The sequence below is a fragment of the Canis lupus genome, chromosome 33 (assembly GCF_048164855.1).
Source record: "Canis lupus baileyi chromosome 33, mCanLup2.hap1, whole genome shotgun sequence".
Classification (NCBI taxonomy): Eukaryota; Metazoa; Chordata; class Mammalia; order Carnivora; family Canidae; genus Canis; species Canis lupus.
Window position 1 is genome coordinate 1,200,488 of NC_132870.1, and position 18,398 is coordinate 1,218,885.

Here is an 18,398-nt window from a genome sequence, read left to right on the forward strand (position 1 = left end):
AAATGAGGCTGGTTCTGTGTTTTGGTGTCATCTCCAGAGGGAGGAGGCCTATCCTGGGTGTCAGCTGAGCGCCCCCGACTAAGCCCCTTAGGGAAATGTTGTGCTGATTGGCTGAGGCTGGGCTTTCCTGGGCAGGTCAGGCGGCTGCATGGTGGCTCACCTGACAGGAAAGGAGGTGCAGTCACCAGGTTTGCTTCACGGTGAAGGAAGGGGGCAGTGGATCCTGGGCATCAACCCCAATGCCCCGCCCCAGCCTCCACCGCTACGTCTCCTTAAAAAGCTCATTCTAATTGCCTGGACTGATGAGTGAAACTCCTTTAAGAAGGCCTCAAGACTCTCATTCTGAAATTTGAGAATTTACACGGAAATGTGTCAAGGGAGTAAATGTTTTGCTATTGGAAATGTCAAGTGAGCTAAGAAGTAATTTTATTTCTCTATAATTGAATTAAATTAATTCATGAGCCCTAGTTTCTTCTTGGTAATAGAAAACTAAATCTTTCTAATTCAAAGTAAATTCAATTACTTCTGATTTAAAACCCAGTCTTCCCCGCCCCCCCTTTTTTGAAAAGCACTGGTTAGCAGTTAATGGCTGTTCCTCCAGTGACTTCAAGACACCAGGACACACAGGCCCCTGTCCCCCCTACATATCCTTAATCTTCTTTTCAGCTCTTCTGCTGGAGAATTTGACTTTACCATGATGATCTGTTTTGGGAGCTTTTCCTTTCCCAGAACTTCATAATAGTCCTAGAAGAACAAAAAGAAGGTTTAGAACACACAGTGGCAAGTACCATCTCCCTGATGGGTAGGGGGAAGATGCCTGCCAAGCTCCTCCATCTAGGAGACAGTGGGGGCTTGTTTCTGACGTGGACACTACTGGGGGTGCTGCCTTGCCAGTCAATCAAGACCAGCAGATTCTCTCCCAGATCTCCGAAACATTAGACAAGACCTGTGGCAGGATGTGACTCTAATCTCAGGAAATCCACGTCTTCATGAGTAAATTTTTAGTTCAAGATTCTTCTCCTTCTCTCACTCTTTTTAAAATTTTCTTAACCTCCGGGTAAGATGGTCTCTGTTCCTGGCATTCTTATGTATGATCTGGACATTTAAGGAGTGGGCAACTAACTGTGAGGTCTTCCTTGTGGCTGTTGGCATCTGTCCTCACTGCCATCGCCATGATGACCTCAGTATACCCTGCCCTTGGGCTTCCAGTTACATACACAGAGATAAAGGCATTCCCAGTCCACTGGCTTGCTCTCAGCCACTCTTGCCCAGTCTCATGGGGGAAGCCATGGGAAAGCATTGGCTGCTCTTCTATGTTGCTCTGATGCTATGGGAAGCATAGACATGTGGTGGTAAGTTGATCTTAGATGGTCTCTCAGCTCAACTTGTCCTGCTCTAGCCCCTTGTGTTGGCTTAGGCTCTCTGTGAGAATATTTCCTGGCAGGATTCTTGGTAGGGAGTGGAGGCACAAGTCTCCTGCTCCTAGATCCTCAAACCCTTTTCTTAGGGTTTCTATCACCCCGACCTCCAGCGTTTGGATTTTCTATCAGCCACTCTGACCAATGACTTAGCCTCTTTCTTGCTTTTCTTCCAGTGCAGCAGAGATTTGATTTTCTTCCTTCCTTCCTTCCTTCCTTCCTTCCTTCCTTCCTTCCTTCCTTCCTTCCTTCTTTCTTTCTTTCTTTCTTTCTTTCTTTCTTTCTTTCTTTCTTTCTTTCTTTCTTTCTTCTTTTTCTTTCTTTTTTCTTTCTTTCTCTTTCTTTCTTTTTTAATTACCTCTCTGTCTAGCTTGGAGGGAGGGAGGGGGAGGTTTACATAATTTTCATTCTTTTGAAAATCTTTGTTATGACATAAATCCTTCTGCTTAGTAGTTTTGCTCTAGGTCTGGATGTTGACTACAGTCATGGGATTTGGAAGTATTTTCTCAGCTTTAGCAATACAGTAGAACTTTCTTATAAAACAAATGGTATAGTATACTCAAGGTTTATTTATTGATTTTGTTCCTATAAACACACTTAGCACAATTTCCCCCTTTCCTGGGGCTCCTGGTCTAATTCTCTGAGGGTGAGTGGTGTTATATAGAGATCCGATAGCTACCTTTTCCTCAGAGATTCTCTCCTTTTAAGGTTTTATTTATTTATTTCGCAGAGAGAGGGAGCACAAGCAGGGGGAGTGGCAGGCAGAGGGAGAAGGAGAAGCGGACTCCCTGTGGGTTTGATCCTAGGACCCTGAGATCATGAGGTAAGCCAAAGGCAGATGCTTAACCGACTGAGCCACCCAGGTGCCTCAGAGATTCTCATTTTTAACAGTGAAGAAAATAGTCTTGTCTGAAAAAGTCATCGCTTACAAGGCAAATGTGCAGGCATTTAGGAATAAATGACAACTGTCTGCTGTTTCAGTAAGGCACAGATTAACACAGTGTTGGATAAACATCATGTAAAGTCTGATTGAAAACTTTTGGTGGGTGGTGTTGCAATTTCAAGTTCATTTCTCATCTTTTGTGGGGGATCTGCTTCATGAAGAGGCACCTTCAGTTTCTAGGTCCCTGGAGCAAGCTTAAATCAGCTGCTGAGATGGCCAGCTCCCAGCCATGGCTTGACTTTTCCTTCTCCAGGGTCTTGGTAATAGATATACACCTCTTGCTTCCTTCAATGTTTAACCAAGAATAAATATCACTGAAATGGAGAAAAGGGTACCTTAGGGTGAAAACTTGCATATAGTTCTGTTATATTTACTACCTTCAGGTACCCTTCCTCTTTTCTAGGTGGATGTTGAATTGAACATTCTAGGTAAATAAGCAATAAACACTTATACTATGAAAAACATGACTTTGAGGAAGAAAACCCAGGGAAAGGAACACACCACATGGGATCTTTAACTCACACCCATACAGGCTTCCAATAAACTGATCATGGAGCAGAGAGGACCAGATGAACAAATGACACTTAGATGAGAGCCCTGCTCGCTCTTTGCATCCTTGTCCTGTGGACAGAGGTGGTCACACATAGGAGGCTGGATACTGAGTAGCTGTTCCTTGGAGGAATATCCTCCTACGTAGCATCCCAGTGGACTAAATGTATAAAAAGGAAAAATTGCCAAGAAATGTACTTACTTTCCCAGATTGCCATCAGGCATGTTAAATTAGCCTGAAACAGTGACTCCCAATCTTCCTACTACAGTAATAGCTATGCTATTTGCTTGGCTTTTGCAATTTGGACTTCCAACACCCTCCCACTCAGAGTGTACGTAGAGTAGAATCTTTCTTACAAGGTAGCTGATGAGATGACAGGATTTCCATGAAAACATTTTTTTCTTTAAATTTATTCATGAGAGACAGAGAGAGGAAGAGACACAGGCAGAGGGGGAGGCAGGCTCCATGCAGGGAGCCCTATGTGGGACTCCATCCCGGGTCTCCAGGATCACACCCTGGGCTGAAGGTGGTGCTAAACCGCTGAGCCATGGAAACATTTGTTAAATGGTGACTCTAAAAACACTGATCATTGGAAATACAATCTAATAGGATAACCCAGTCAAATGAGGGTTTGGCCTGTGTCCAAACACCAGCATCATAAGTGGGTCAGCTATATCCAGCCTTCAATTACAGACATATAATTCATCCCTTGGAGATGTTTGTGAGAATTTTACACCACCACACAAATAATTTGATGGTACACTGCAGTATAAATCAGTAAGAACACAGGTTTTGTAGTCACAGCCTTGGGTTTAAATCGCAGCTCAGCCACTTTCTTAACCCCCACAGGATACTTTAACCCTGTCCAAATTTGAGCCTTCCTTCCCTCCAGCGCACTGTGAAAGGGATACACATGTGTCAAGAGATTTATCCTCTCAGCCTGGAAGTGCTGTGATAGTAAAAAGATTGGAAATATCACCATCATCTGAACTTGTGCATCCATCAATCATAGTTATATTTTCCCCTGGTCTTTGTGTAAAGATGAAATGCAGGTTCCTCCTCCCCCACTCCAAAAAGCATTCAGTAGGATGATTGGTAAGGGATTACAAAATGACAGCATGCCCCTTGCACATAGTCCTTGGCCAGCCAGCCAGTTCAGCTAGCATTTGGAAGATGTCTAACAGATAATTACCTCCCACTCCATTACACAAAGAGAATCCTGAAAGCCATCAAATAAACAACTCCTTGCCAGGAACATCAATGATGATGGCCATTGGAACCAACCCCAGCTTGTTATGTCCATTTGGTCCTGAAGTCTTCCTTCTTTTATAATAAGTAGCCGGGAAATATAAACACTTCAGTATCTTGTTCCACTGGGAATAAAAGAATGTCCTCAAGACACCTGGGATGGTTCAGTGGTTGAGAATCTGTCTTTGGCTCAGGGCGTGGTCTTGTGGTCCTGGGATCGAATCCTACATGAGGCTCCCTGCATGGAGCCTACTCCTCCTTCTGCCTACGTCTCTGCCCCTCTCTCTGTGTCTCTCATAAATAAATAAATGAAATCTGCCTCTCAAAATAAATAAATAAATAAATAAATAAATAAATAAATAAATAAATAAAATCCTCTAATTTTAGAGCCAGCTGCAAATTCATTTACAATACACAGGAAGAATCAAGCAGGAATTTATCTTTTCGTAAAGAGCAGGTCTTAATGAGCTATTGTTTTGTTTCATTTTACTTATGGAAAGCTCATAATAGTTGACTTCATGTTCTGTCTGTAGGGACATTTTTTAGGGTCAGAGTAGTGGTAAGACTATACAAGGCAGAAGCATACTCAAATCGAAATGAACACTTAGGGGATCCCTGGGTGGCTCAGCGGTTTAGCGCCTGCCTTCGGCCCAGGGCATGATCCTGGAGACCCGGATCGAGTCCCACATCAGGCTCCCTGCATGAAGCCTGCTTCTCCTTCTGCCTGTGTCTCTGCTTCTCTCTCTGTGTATTTCTCATGAATAAATAAATAAAAATCTTAAAAAAAAAACAAACGAAATGAACACTTAAAAACCTATAGAAGGTTTAGCAATTTCCCAGAGCAACCCAATGGAGTCAAAACCCATTGTTCTCATCACTCTAAAGCCCATTTCCAGGCTGTTTCCCTTTGTCTTCAAGGAGCCAGCTGCTCCACTAGCTCCACAGATAGGTGATCAGGGGCTAAAGACAGATGAAGAGTCTCCGTCTCATGTTAGAGAACACTGTCATAGAAAGGCTGAAAATGAGTTCACAACTGGTGCAGAATGTCTAAAAGCAACATACCTTGCAAAAGTTTTGTATTTAAAAAACAAAATAAGCATATAAAACCACCACCCTCTCTTAATGACCCAGACAGCTGTTTGAATGTGAACAGTAATAACCAAATATTACACGTACTTAATTTTTTTTTAAAAAAGGAGTTAGCATTCAATGTGGGAAGCTGTCAACTAAGAGGAAATTAAGGAAGGCTTATTTTAGTCAAGTTTTATTTTTGCAATGATAGAACACACTCCTATATCTGGGGTTGTTAGTGTCTCAGAGCAGAAATGAGAATCTGGAGGCTGGGCTTCTGACGCTGCTGTGCAACTATTTAGCTCTATGACGCTGAGCAGGGGAAAGGAAATCTCACATCGTCTTCATTTGTAAAATTTGTATTTATAAATTTCAAGCATTCATGGAGTGACATTCAGAGACCCAGGGGTCCAGTAAAGGAGATTTTCCATGGGAAGACCTAGCCCAGGATGACGTATATAATAGGTACACTCTAAGGGGGCATTCTGGTGTGTGTGTAGAGCACTGATGCCCAGGATTTCAGAGCTGGGTGGAGCCTTAGGGGGTTATTACATGTCTTTCATTTGTCTTTGCTTATCTCCACTCTGACTCATTTGCATTCATTTCACAGATTAAACTCATAAAACCAGCTTATCCCTGCATTCCCAACCTATGGGAGGTGGGCATGACCCTCATTGGAGCCCTCAAGTTCAGACGTATGTGCTACCACAGTCATGTCACTTGCCATATGGCAGATATATCAGCTCTTTAGTTGTCGGTTTCCCCATCACCTAGAGTGCCTTGACATACATATGTCACCTCTCTTTTTGAACTCTATACTCCCAAGATCTAGCACAGTGTCTGATGCAAAGCAGAAGCTCAGTAAGTAGTTATTGTCACTGTCAGCTGAAACATAAAGATGTAGCCCACTCCAAGTGAACTTAGACTTCGCAGACACATACTAGGTTAGTAGAAAAGTGGTATCTGCGTGGAGCCTAGACAAATGTTGGGACACCAAAGGGCAGGCATCTGTCACAGTTATCCAGCACTGCAGGGGTGGTCAGCTCCATTACCCTGCAGCTTCTCATGAAGCTCACAAGAGAACTGCAATTTCTGATGAGTGCTCTGCCCCTTGTCCTGAGTCTTCTCTCCCTGAAAGCCAGTCCAGCTCCTCCCCAAGGGGGCCAACTCCTGCAGGCTACACTTCTCAATCTCCCTAGTCAATTGGCTCCTGGCAGGATTTGACCAATGGGAGATGAATGATTGGAGGAAAGGAGGGTGGGAGGCAGAGCCAGGCTCTTTCTCCTGTCTCTTGATCTCAGACAATGTGATGGTGGTTTTGTCTTTTCTAGGGCACTAGATCCTGCCTGCCATGGCTCCAGGAGGCAGATCTATGCCATCTTTGGGGTGGGAATGGGGTTGCATGTGGTTTCCCACAGTGGCTTGGGAGCTCATTCGCTATCTATATAACGAATTCCCCTGTTAATGTTCCCTGAGTTCTAAATCCTTAGAGTAATTTCTGTTTTCCTGGATCAACCCTGACTGACTCTCGTACCACAGCTAGCAGGAAATTAATACAGCAAACAGGTATTGACCACTTATTTTAGGATATTAACTGTGCTAGGCACTGAAGATAAAAAAATCAATAAGGTGTTATCTTTGCCCTGGAGAAGCTTATGGTCTGATTGACGAGATGGACATGTAAGCAAAGAATCTATGATGCAGTGAAACAAAGTTATGAATGAAGTTTACTAAGTTCACAATGGCACAGCGCCTGGAGATAGAAATAACTAACTTGGGGTAGGGGAGAATCAGAAGGAAAGGGCTTTAGGAAGGAGTTATTTTATTTTATTTTAAAGATTTTATTTATTTATTCATGAGAGACAGAGAGAGAGACAGAGACAGAGACAGAGACAGAGGCAGAGGCAGAGGGAGAAGCAGGCTCCATGCAGGGAGCCTGACGTGGGACTTGATCCCAGGTCTCTAGGATCATGCCCTGGGCCAAAGGCAAGCGCTCAACTTGGGATTCGGGATTCCCGAAGGAGTTCTTTTAATATAGTATTTAGACACTATACAGGCTCTGGAAACTGCTAGATTCAAATCCTGCCTCCAACATTTATTATCTGTCTGGCTGAAAACAAGTGGGGTTTTTTTGTTGTTGTTGTTAGTCTGGTTTTTTAGCCTTATTATATCTCAGTGTTCTTACTGGTTAAATGTGAGTAATAATAGTAACTACATCATAGTGTTATGTAAAGATTACATGACTTACTAGATATAAAACATTTGATATAGTGCCTAGCTCCTGGAAGCCCTAAAAAAATATTAGCTATTATCATGATTATTGTTGCTGGAACAGAGAAGGAAGTATAGGTGTTCAGCTCCTATGGCATATGGTAGGTGCTCAACAGACTCTAACTGACTCAACGAATGAATTGACTAAGTAAATAAATGAGTGAATGAGTTTACCAAGCAAATGATGGACAGTGGAAGAAGAGCATTCCAGGCATTGGCCAAAAACCTGGTGGTTTGGAACACCGTAAGGCTGGTTGGCTTGGGTCCGGGTGTCTGTCTTCTACGTGTTTAGTTCATGTGAGGTTTTGCCCCTGAACTCACCTCGAACTACAGTAAACAAATCAAGCTCCTGGTCTGCAAAGTTGACCTGTCTCCTTCCCCTTCCTAAAGGCTCTTCTTTTCAAAGTCAGCAAAACATATTCAAGGAAGGGAGTTGTGAATGGGATGAAGTGAGGAGAGTTGCCAGATGTAGCAAATAAAAATATTGGACATTAAATTTGAAATTCAGTTAAACAGCAAATCATGTTTAAATCTTAAGATGGTTGTTTTGAAGTCTATACCATGTACTCACTGATCATGACCCATTAGCATTTTTTTTTTTTTTCTAAAAGGAGAAATTGGCCCTTAATAAGGCATGCTTCATTGTCCTTGTTTCAATTTCTTCCTTGGGGACCATAGAAAAGATTTACTCTTTAGCTCAAGTTTTATATGATTCAAGGGCCCCCATAGCAAATGGTCTAAGAGCTAATCAGTTCCAGGTCAATAGCAGTTCCCTCTAAAAGATCATCCTGGTCCTGCCTGGCCTCCATAGTTATTCTGGTCTGAACAGAGCACACACAGCATTTCCTCTTTCTAATTCATGTCTGACACTTGGAAATGCTACTTGCATTGTCAGCTCTCTTTCTTTTTTATATCCCTTTCATTTTCAGTTAGATTATAAAGGAGTAAAAACCAAATGTTTTTATATCTTTCAAGCCTAGCACATGGTAGGTGCTCAATATATTGGTTTTCTTTTTTTTTTTTTTTAATAAGCCAGCACATGAAGAAAAAAACTAATATTCCCATTGGATATTGCTGGCCATCACGTGTGTTGCCTAATGGACTTTGGAGTTACACTGAGTTTGAATTCCAGTTCCCTGCTCATGTTTAATATTGGGCTCTGGGACAAGGTACTTCACATTCCCCCTTTGTAAAATGGGTACAACACTAGCTGATCTCTTGGAATTGTTATTTGTATTAGGTTGATTAACTTTAGATTAATTAGCACCTGGAAAACACTTCCAACAGAAATTAGAGTGAAACTGATGGCAATTAGTAAAATGGAGGGGACCGTTCCATAATATTCTGACCCCCATTTTATTCCCAAACTTCAACTGTAAGAAGTAGAAATCAGATTTGGTAAGACATTTTACATTAGCTATTTTATTGGGCTGATTTAATGTTTATAGAAAACCAATCTACACTAGAAACCAGCCTCTCACTGGTGGTTCATGGTCATTTAATGAATAACCCATAACCATAAAATAAGCAGAGAGAGGTTGGTGGGGAGGCATGCTACAAACAATTCCATTTGAGTCACTTGGTTGTTACGGCTCCTCCATATCCATCTCCCTGCTTGCAGCACAGAGTTTTGAGTGATTGAAGTCAGTTTGGGCAAGGATTCCAGATAGGGAAAAGCAAATACATAAGTCAGAGGTCAGGAGAGAAGAATAGGTCAGAGGGGGAGGAAGAAATGCTGAGCTGATAATTGAAAGATAATGGATGTGGGGGTGGGCCACAGCAGCATAATAACAGGGGGAGCCAGACACCCCCAAGCTTTCTCAGACATCTGCGCAAGAACCAGGGTTACAACTCCTCTTAAAAGAAGGTCTATAGAGCATGGATTTCTAAACATTTGGGCCACCCAGTATGGAATTTTGGGAAATGACACTGTTGAGTAAAGCCATTAACAAATTACTTTACTTTCATTTCCTGCACTGGCAGGACCTTCTGTGTTTATGCCTCCCTTAGTAGCAACTGGAAGTAGTAAATTTGCTGACAAGCATTCGTGTGTAGTGGGCCACTTGATGGGATTTTCATCATTTTTTTTTTTTTTTATAAAAAATGATCCCAGATGATTAGTTGAAAGATTGCTAGGAATCTCTGGAATCTACCCCTCAGTTGAGCACACACAGGTTTCATTTTAGGGTAGAGTCAAGGTGAAGAACTTAAGAAATAAGCCATATAGATTTCTTTACTTTTGTAAATATTTAAATTTTGTAAGAGGCATCCCAGCTTGCTCTCAACTAAATAGGAAGCTGGAAATCTGTGAGGTAGTGACCAAGGATAGGTTCTGAGGTTAGACTTTCTTGACTGGTCACCTAGCTCAACATTTGCTAGACATTTATTAGGGATTGTGACCTATCCCTCTGTGCCTCTGTTATTTCATCTGTAAAGTGGATATATAGTCATCCTCATTTCATAGATTGTGAGGATTCAACCAAATAGTAAAGCAACTAGACCCTGGCCTAAGGAGAACGTCAAGTTTAAATATTCTTTTTCTTTTCTCTTCTCTCTTTTATTCCAAACTCCTCCCAACTCCAAATCCACCCCAGTAATTTTCTAATTTGGGACAGAGATTTTCTAATTTCTAATTTTCTAGACTTATGAATAGTGTAGGAGACCTGAAGGAGGATAGTCATGTGGCTACCTTGAAGAAAATGCTCCAAAACAAAAATATCCTTCAATGTAAAGACCATGCAGTAAATGTGTACTTGGATAGTTCAAGGAATCTTGAGGAAGCCAGGGTGGTTGAAGTAGAGTAACCCCAAGGGAGAGTAGCAAGAGAAAAGGTCAAGGAAACGTAGAGGGGCAGATTGTGTGATTGTAAAGGACCCTGAAGGCCATTAGGAGGACTTGAGCTTTTACCCTAAGTGGGTTGGAAAGCCATTAGATGGTTGTAAGCTGAAGAATGACATGTTTGACTATGTTTTAAAAGGATCACTCTGGCTACAGTGCTGAAAATAATTATGGGACATGTATGAAACCATCACATTGCGTCCCTTAAACTTACATGGGTTATATTGACATATAACCCATGTAACAATATCTCAATATATTGACATATAACCCATGATAACAATATCTCAATAAATTTGGAAAAAAATAAAAAAAGAAAGAAGGAAGGCAGCCCGGGTGGCTCAGTGGTTTAGTGCCTGCCTTCGGCCCAAGGCGTCATCCCGGAGTCCCAGGATCAAGTCCCACGTTGGGCTCCCTGCAAGGAGCCTGCTTCTCCCTCTGCCTGTGTCTCTGCCTCTCTCTCTCTCTGCATTTCTCATGAGTAAATAAATAAAATCTTTAAAAAGAAAGAAAGAAAGAAGGAATACACTTTATGGGGTAGGGATGTGGAGTGAGTAGAAGGAACATATGGGTAGAAGCAGCACACTAGTTCAGATCCTACTAAATATCCAGGTGAGAGATGATGGCAGCTCAGAGCAGATCAGTAGTAGTGTAGGTGGTGAGAAATAGTCAGATTGTGAACATATTTTGAAGGTAGCAATTTAGGCTTTGCTGACAGATTAAATGTGTAAGGTGAGAGAGACTTCTTTAAGGTTTTTGATGCAAGAAATTGGAAGATAGTGGTGCTATTTGCCATTAAAAAAAAAAAAAAGGTTCAGGAAGAACACCAGGAGTTTAATTTTAGCCTTGTAAAATTTGAGGTGCCAAATAAACATCCATCAGCAAGCAATTGAATCTGTGAGTCTGGAGTTCAGATTAGATATAGGCTATATACAGAGAAAAGGGGATATGGCTGGGTAAGGATGTAGGATTGGGAGTTTATGATTTTATTTTAAGATGGGAGAATAATAGAATGTTTTTCCATGGATGAGAATAATCCAATAGAATGGGAAAATGTGATAATGCCTGAGGGGGGTGGCAATCACTAGAATACTATATTTAAGTAGATGACAAAGGATGGGATCTTGTACACAAATGAAAACATTGCTGTAGCTGGTCCACTGGTAACAGAAAGGATGACAAAGTATATGTAGATAGAAAGATCTATGTGGTGGTACAATTTGGAGGAATTGTCTTCAGATCACATGTATTTTCTTGGTGAAATGGGAAGCAAAGTCAGTGTGAGGATGGTGGTGAAGGGTGGAAGGTTTCAGGAGAGTGACAAAGCCATGATTGCCCAGGGGAATTGAAGAATGGATGGATTTGGGATTGCCAAGTGAATGCATTTAGAATTGCCAAGTAGCATTAAGGGCTGACTTGAGGTTGAAGGTCATGGATTTAAACCGAGAGGAGCCACTTTCATCTGTGCAGATAAAAGTGTAGAAAAGATAGCTCAATTTAACCAAGATTAGGATTTTGCCGTTGACTGTGAGGAAAAGAGAGAAGGACAAGAGAGCTGAGGATTTATGCAAATAACTGACTATAATGATAGCTGATGGACATTAAGATGGGTAAGGAAGTAAGCACGAGAAATGAGTAAGAAGGGCAGCCCTGGTGGCGCAGCGGTTTAGTGCCGCCTGCAGCCTGGGGTGTGATCCTGGAGATCCGGGATCTAGTCCCACGTCGGGTTCCCTGCATGGAGCCTGCTTCTCCCCCTGCCTGTTTCTCTCTCTGTGTCTCAATAAATAAATAAATAAATAAATAAATAAATAAATAAATAATCTTAAAAAAAAAAAGAAAGAAATGAGTTAAGAAGCAGTGAAAGAGCTATAGGACCAATGAATGGCAGGTCCCCATGGGATCAAGAAATGGTTGAAGTCAGAATATTAGAACAAATGATCTGAAAAGAGAAGAGGGGGGAATGCAAATCAAAATCACAATGAGATATCATTGTCTTCATACCTACTAGGATGAATGTAATAAAAGAGTTAATAAATGGGGAGGATGTAGAGAAATTGGAACACTCATTCAGAGCTGGTGGGGTTACAAAATGGTGCATTGACTGCAAACCAATCCGGTAGTTACTCAAAATGTTGAATATAGAATTACCAAATGACCTGACAATCCCATGCCTAGGTAGAGACCCCAGATAAATGAGAGCATACATCACATAAAAAGATGTACCCAAGTGTTTATGGCTGCATTATTCATAATAACCCCGAAGTAGAAACCACCCAAAAGTCCATCACCTGATGAATGGGTAAATAAAATACATCCGTATGATACAATGTTATTTAGCAATAAAAAGGAATGAAGTTCTGATGCACGCCACAGTTTGGAAGAACCTTGAAAACATTACACTAAGTGAAAGAAACCAGTCACTAAAAGGCCACACTTAGTATAATATGAAATGTTCAGAATAAACAAATATAGAGAGATGGAAAGTAGATTGATGGTTCCCTAGGGTTGAAAAGAGTTGCAGGCTGATAGGCACAGTGGTTTTTATGCAGGGTGGTGGGGGCAGCGATTAAAATATTTTTAGAGTCCATTGAGTAATGGTTGTACAACTCTGTGAATACGCTAAAACCATTGAACTGTGTACTTCAAAAGGGTGAATTCTATGGTATATGAATTATATCACAATAAAGCCATTACCCTCCCCCCCCAAAAAAAATAGGATGAGGTGGTCAGAGAATGGGATGCTTAAAACTGGGATTATGGAAGTTTTGCACATTGGTAATAACAGGGGTCTGACTGTGGAAGCCAGTAGCTGGGATGACTTAGAGGAGAGAGTCAGGACATTTCCAGAATGCTGCCAGAGTGCTGGAGGAGCATCCATGAGGTAATGGGCATCAAGTGTGGTGGCAGGAGTAATGTTAGGGAGGGGTCTGACAGGCAGGTGGGGGAGGATCTTCAGGGAATGAAGGGACCTGAGGACCTGAGGATTTGCAGGTGATCTCCACAAAGAAGCATCAGAGCTAGTGGAAATCCAATAGCAGGCAGTTCAAAACTGGTGTGGTGTTGGAGGGAATGCTCTGGAATTTGGGTGTTTGTGAAGGACTTAAAATATCCTGAAGTATTAAGTGCTTACTGTATTTTTTTTCCTTCCTTCATTTCTTCATTCATGCAACACCTATTTATTCTTTTTCTGGAAACTTACCTACGCATTTGGCCATCTCTGTGGATGTAGGCAAGCATGGTAGAGCTGACTCAGGATGGCTGCCCTGTCCTGCTACTCTGTGATGAGATCCGTTCAATGAGCTCCCTCAGAACCTGTTGCCCCCTTGAGGCTACACTGAGCAGTAGGTAACCGTTCCTCCTGGCAGCATACCTTCTGTCACGAACACGGTGAATGGCTTCATTTCTTGAAGGGGTGGGTGCTGCCTGTTTATAGTTGGGTGAGAGAATGAGTGACAGGCTTTGGCTTTGGAGGGATCTGGTTTGGATGGGGGCTCTGCTATTTATAACCTTGAGCAATTTACTTAAGCTCACTGAGACTTAGTTTTTTGGTTTTTTTTTTTTCAACTACTTGCCTTTTTATCTTTCTCATTCCACCGAGACTTAACTGTACAGTCATCTACTGATAGGATCTTTTTAACTAGTCAGAATTTGCTTTCCTGATTTTAAATCTTGGACATCATCTTATTGGTTCTCAAACAATCTTATCCTAAGGAGGCAAATGCCACCCAAATCAGTAATGCCTCAAAGCAAGAATTTTTTTTCCATTTTCAGATTGTCTTTTATAAACACAAGGACATGCTTTGCTTATTCATAGTCAATCAAAAAGTAAAGTTGATGGGACACTTGGGTGCCTCAGTGGTTAAGCGCGTCTGCCTCCAGCCCAGGGCATGACCCTAGAGTTCGGGGATCGAGTTCCGCACTGGGCTTCTTGCATGGAGCCTGCTTCTCCCTCTGCCTATGTCTCTGCCTCTCTGTGTCTCTCATGAATAAATAAATAAAATCTAAAATAAATAAATAAATAAATAGATAAAGTTGAAATACTATCACACTATATTTGGTAATTTGTCTTGCCACTAATGCCATGTTATGGGTTAAACAGTAGAGGATCGGGGACCTGGGTAAATATATTAAGTATCATTTTGTTTTCATAGTCCAGTTCCTGTATAACAAGTGAAGGAAAGGAGGATGACTATGAGATAACAGGAGAAAATGCTCAGATTCACCCCAGAATGTGGTAGATTTTGTCATGACCAAGTGCCAAAGTTCTCACTGCTCTTCCAGAGCTTCAAGAATGAAAACACCATTCCCCCCTCTCAATGTGATCCTTAGTTGCCAGCTGTCTACTAGGATGGCCAACAACTGCTCATCACGGGGCTGGCGTTTGCGTCCCCCAGGTAGGGACCGTGGGAATGGCCAGGTACGGTCTCAGCCCCCGGTGCACACAGCAGCGAACAAGACCTGGAAGGAAGCGAGCAGCTCAACGGTCATAAACTGGGGTGATGGGGGAGAGGCAGAAACAGGCTTTAATTTGCTGCCTCGTTTTCTGGACAATGATAAAGAACCGGTTCTTTTCGGACGGTGGCTACACAGACCTCACATCTGTCGATAAACCTCAGAACCTGCTGCCTCTGACCTGCACTCGTGCCAGAGGCAGGAGGCCCGCCGCCGAGCCGGGCAGGCCGAGACTTAATCTTATTGATGACGAAATATCTACCTTCCAAGCGTTGGTGAGAATTAAATGACGTTATGCCAGTCGGGCCCCTAGTAGACAGTAGGCATGTGCACAAATGTCCTATTCTCTCCCTCTCTCTTTCCTTCCTTGCCTTCATGCTGATGTTGCTTTTACTGTTTGATTTCCGGCTTCCCACAGTTTCAACATCTGGCTTCCTCTTCAGCAGCCTTTTCCAGTCTTATTTTATAAACTTTTTCTAATTTTAACCTTTAAAATAACCTGTGAGATATATTGCAGAGGTATTAGTGTTCTAATTTATGGAAGATAATATAGGATACTGAGAGTAACTGACATTTACCAGGTATTTACTAAATGACATTTTTCTAAACACTTTATGTACCTTGACTTACTTAATCCTCACAATAATCCTGAAACGGATATTATTAACCTTATCTCACGGAAAGGGAAACACGCACAGGGAGGTTGAATAACTTGTTGAAGGTCACATAGCTTCTAAGCAATGGGGCAGGATTTGAACCTGGGCGGTCTGGTTCCAAAGCTTAAACACTATATGGCTCTGATAGAAGGTAAGTAAACAAATCATTATTGAGAACTCCTGAGTGAAGAAATCCTTTTGCCAGTTACTGCTCAGGTATCTTTTTGGCCTCCGGAATGTCATGCAGCTTGAAAATGTTGGTAGTTCACAATAGTGGCTAATAGAATACGATTGTTATCGTCTACAAGAGGGGAGCCTGTGTGATTTTTATTACCTGGCTTCCTCCTAGCTCAGCCATCCCTGAGAATTCTTTTGTAAAGACAAAGAAGTCAGTCCCTCCAAGATAATGGCAATAAGACTAGCCACCCTTGTCATATTACAGTTCTGCTTGTTTTGAAGCCAAACTTTTCTCAATATTATACACCTAAAAACCTAGGAGAAACTTTGGAAAACTTTGGGAAACAAATAGTTCATAAAGTTAAATGAGCCTCATAATGATTCTCTGCCTCCAGCAGACTTTTCCTTGGGAAGCAGAAGAATATTTGGCCTATTAGGCACTCATGAAACTCATCTCAGAACAACAGGATGAGGGCTGTTGTGCTGAGATCAGATGGCTTACGTGGGGTTTTTAGGAGTGGATGATCAAACATCCAAAACCTCTTGAGATTTGTCATTTTTTCTTCCTGCTGCCACTGATTTTAGCTTTTCATCACTAGAATTTCTCCCAAACCAAGAATAGAGAAAAAAAGAGAAGATAAGACTAAAGCCTGATCATTTTAGCATGTCAGAAGCTTGGATGCAAATTTGATGAAGGAAGAGTTAGAAATTGTTACCTAAAATGAGATCAAGTATATATATTTCACATGTGTGTGCATGTATATGCATTTAACTATTATCTCATGATTCCTATTTCTATTTGGTAATAAGACATAGACTTACTCTGTACATTTATGAAATACCTGAGATAATAGGTAATGTATAGACTTTATTTTCCAAAGATCTGAGCTCTCCATTGATGTGGTTAATAATTCAAAGAAGTGGGGCACATTGGTTAAGCGTCTTATTTCCTATAAGGTCATGATCTCAGGGTCCTGGGAATGAGCCTCGCGTTGGGCTCCCCACTCATTGGGGAATCTCCTTGTCCCGCTGCTCCTCCCCCTGCTCATACTCTCTCAAATAAATACATTAAATCTTTTAAAAATGATTCAAAAACATTCCCTTTCCCTTTTTGTAAAATACATTCTCCGTATGTGTACATTTTAATAGATGTTCTATACATACATGAATATTGTACATAATATATTATCTTTCCATGAATAAACACAGCAGAATCAGTCTAATAAATGAAAACATTATGACTTGAACAGAAACAAATGGGGCAAAGGGTCTTTCTTAGGAACACGGAATAACCACGCTAACTAAGATACCTGAAATTATTTGAGGGATGGAGTGAAATACACATAAAGGCCTTTCAATTTAAAGAAATGCCCAGGTCTTTCTTTAAGTGGAGCAGAAGGAGGGAATTGAGGCCTACCTGGGATCCAGCTAGCCTTGGCCTCATGTTCTCTGAAGAGAATTTCTCTTTGTGGTTCAGTGGGACAGGGTATGTAATGACTGCAGGGGCTCAGGAATTCAATGAGAGGGAAAGCAATACCAGTATATGCTCTGAGGAGGCAAAGATTCACATGTGTGGGGCACCTGGGTGGCTCAGTGGTTGAGCATCTGCCTTTGGCTCGGGTTGTGGTCCCAAGGTCTTGGGATTGAGTCCTACATCAGGCTCCCTATGGGGAACCTGCTTCTCCCTCTGCCTGTGTCTCTGCTGCTCTCTCTCTCTGTGTCTCTCATGAATAAATAAATAAAATCTAAAAAAAAAAAAAAAAAAAAGAACATTCACATGTGCGGGTGCACACACACACGCACATAGACCCAAACTAGAGAGTTTTGCCCTTGTCACAGCCTGGGGTTCCCAGGGCTCCTCCACACATACAAGGGACTCTGAGAAACTGGTTTGGGGCTAGAACAACCACACAAGCCTCTAAGATGGGAAAGCCCAGTAGCTGACTTACAGAATTCCACTACCAGAAGCTCAAAGGACTCAAATTGCTCTCTTCCTGTCAGTGATGCTTGCTGGACTTGCTCTTCCTTCAATGTCTTGAAATGGGGGTTGGGCAAAGGAAGAAGCAGGGGACAGGTAAAGGGGCCTCTATGAGGGTGCTCATTCTACTACATGCAGTCAGGAGTGGAGGATTGAATGTGTAGAACCCCTTTACCTCCTTCCCCCTATAAATGATGATGATGATGGTGATTAAAGGTAACGTTTGTTGATCCCTTACTCTGTGTCAGGAATTATAATAAGCTTACCATTTATTATCATAATTCACTTTCATTGTCTCCATAATTCTCCGGGGTAGGGGCTATTATTATCATCTTTTCTGTTTTTCAGGAAGTTAAACTGAATCTTAGAGGAAAGGAATAAGTTGCCTAAGGCCACACAGGTAGTAAGTTACCAGTAAGTTATGTTAGATAGAATAACACACCCTACCCCACCCGGATGTCCACATCTAATCCTGGGAACCTGTGAATATGCCACATGGTACAGGTGAATTCAGTTGCAGATGGAATTAAGCTGACCTTGAGATTGGAAGAGCTTCTCCTAGATTATCTGGGTGGGCCCAATGTAATCATTAGGGTCCTCATAAATGAAAGAGGGAGGCAGGGTCAGTGTCAGAGTAATGCACAGTGAGAAAGACTCAACTGGCCATTGCTGGCTTCGAAGATGGAGGAGAGGTGTCAGGAGCCAAGGAACGTGAGCAGCCTCGAGAAGCTGGAAAAGGCAAGAAAATGGATTCTCCCCTAGAGTCTCTGGAAAGAACATAGCTCTGATAACACCA

The 18,398-nt window shown here is 41.9% G+C and overlaps 1 long non-coding RNA gene across 1 annotated transcript in view; it reads right to left on the reverse strand.

Moving 5' to 3' along the window:
* Positions 1–409: 409 nt before the first annotated feature.
* Positions 410–18,398, reverse strand: part of LOC140624029 (uncharacterized) — a 57,103-nt gene continuing 39,114 nt past the window's right edge. The window contains exon 3 of the long non-coding RNA XR_012023577.1: positions 410–744. This is a non-coding gene — a long non-coding RNA (uncharacterized lncRNA). The remainder of the gene's footprint in view (positions 745–18,398) is intronic.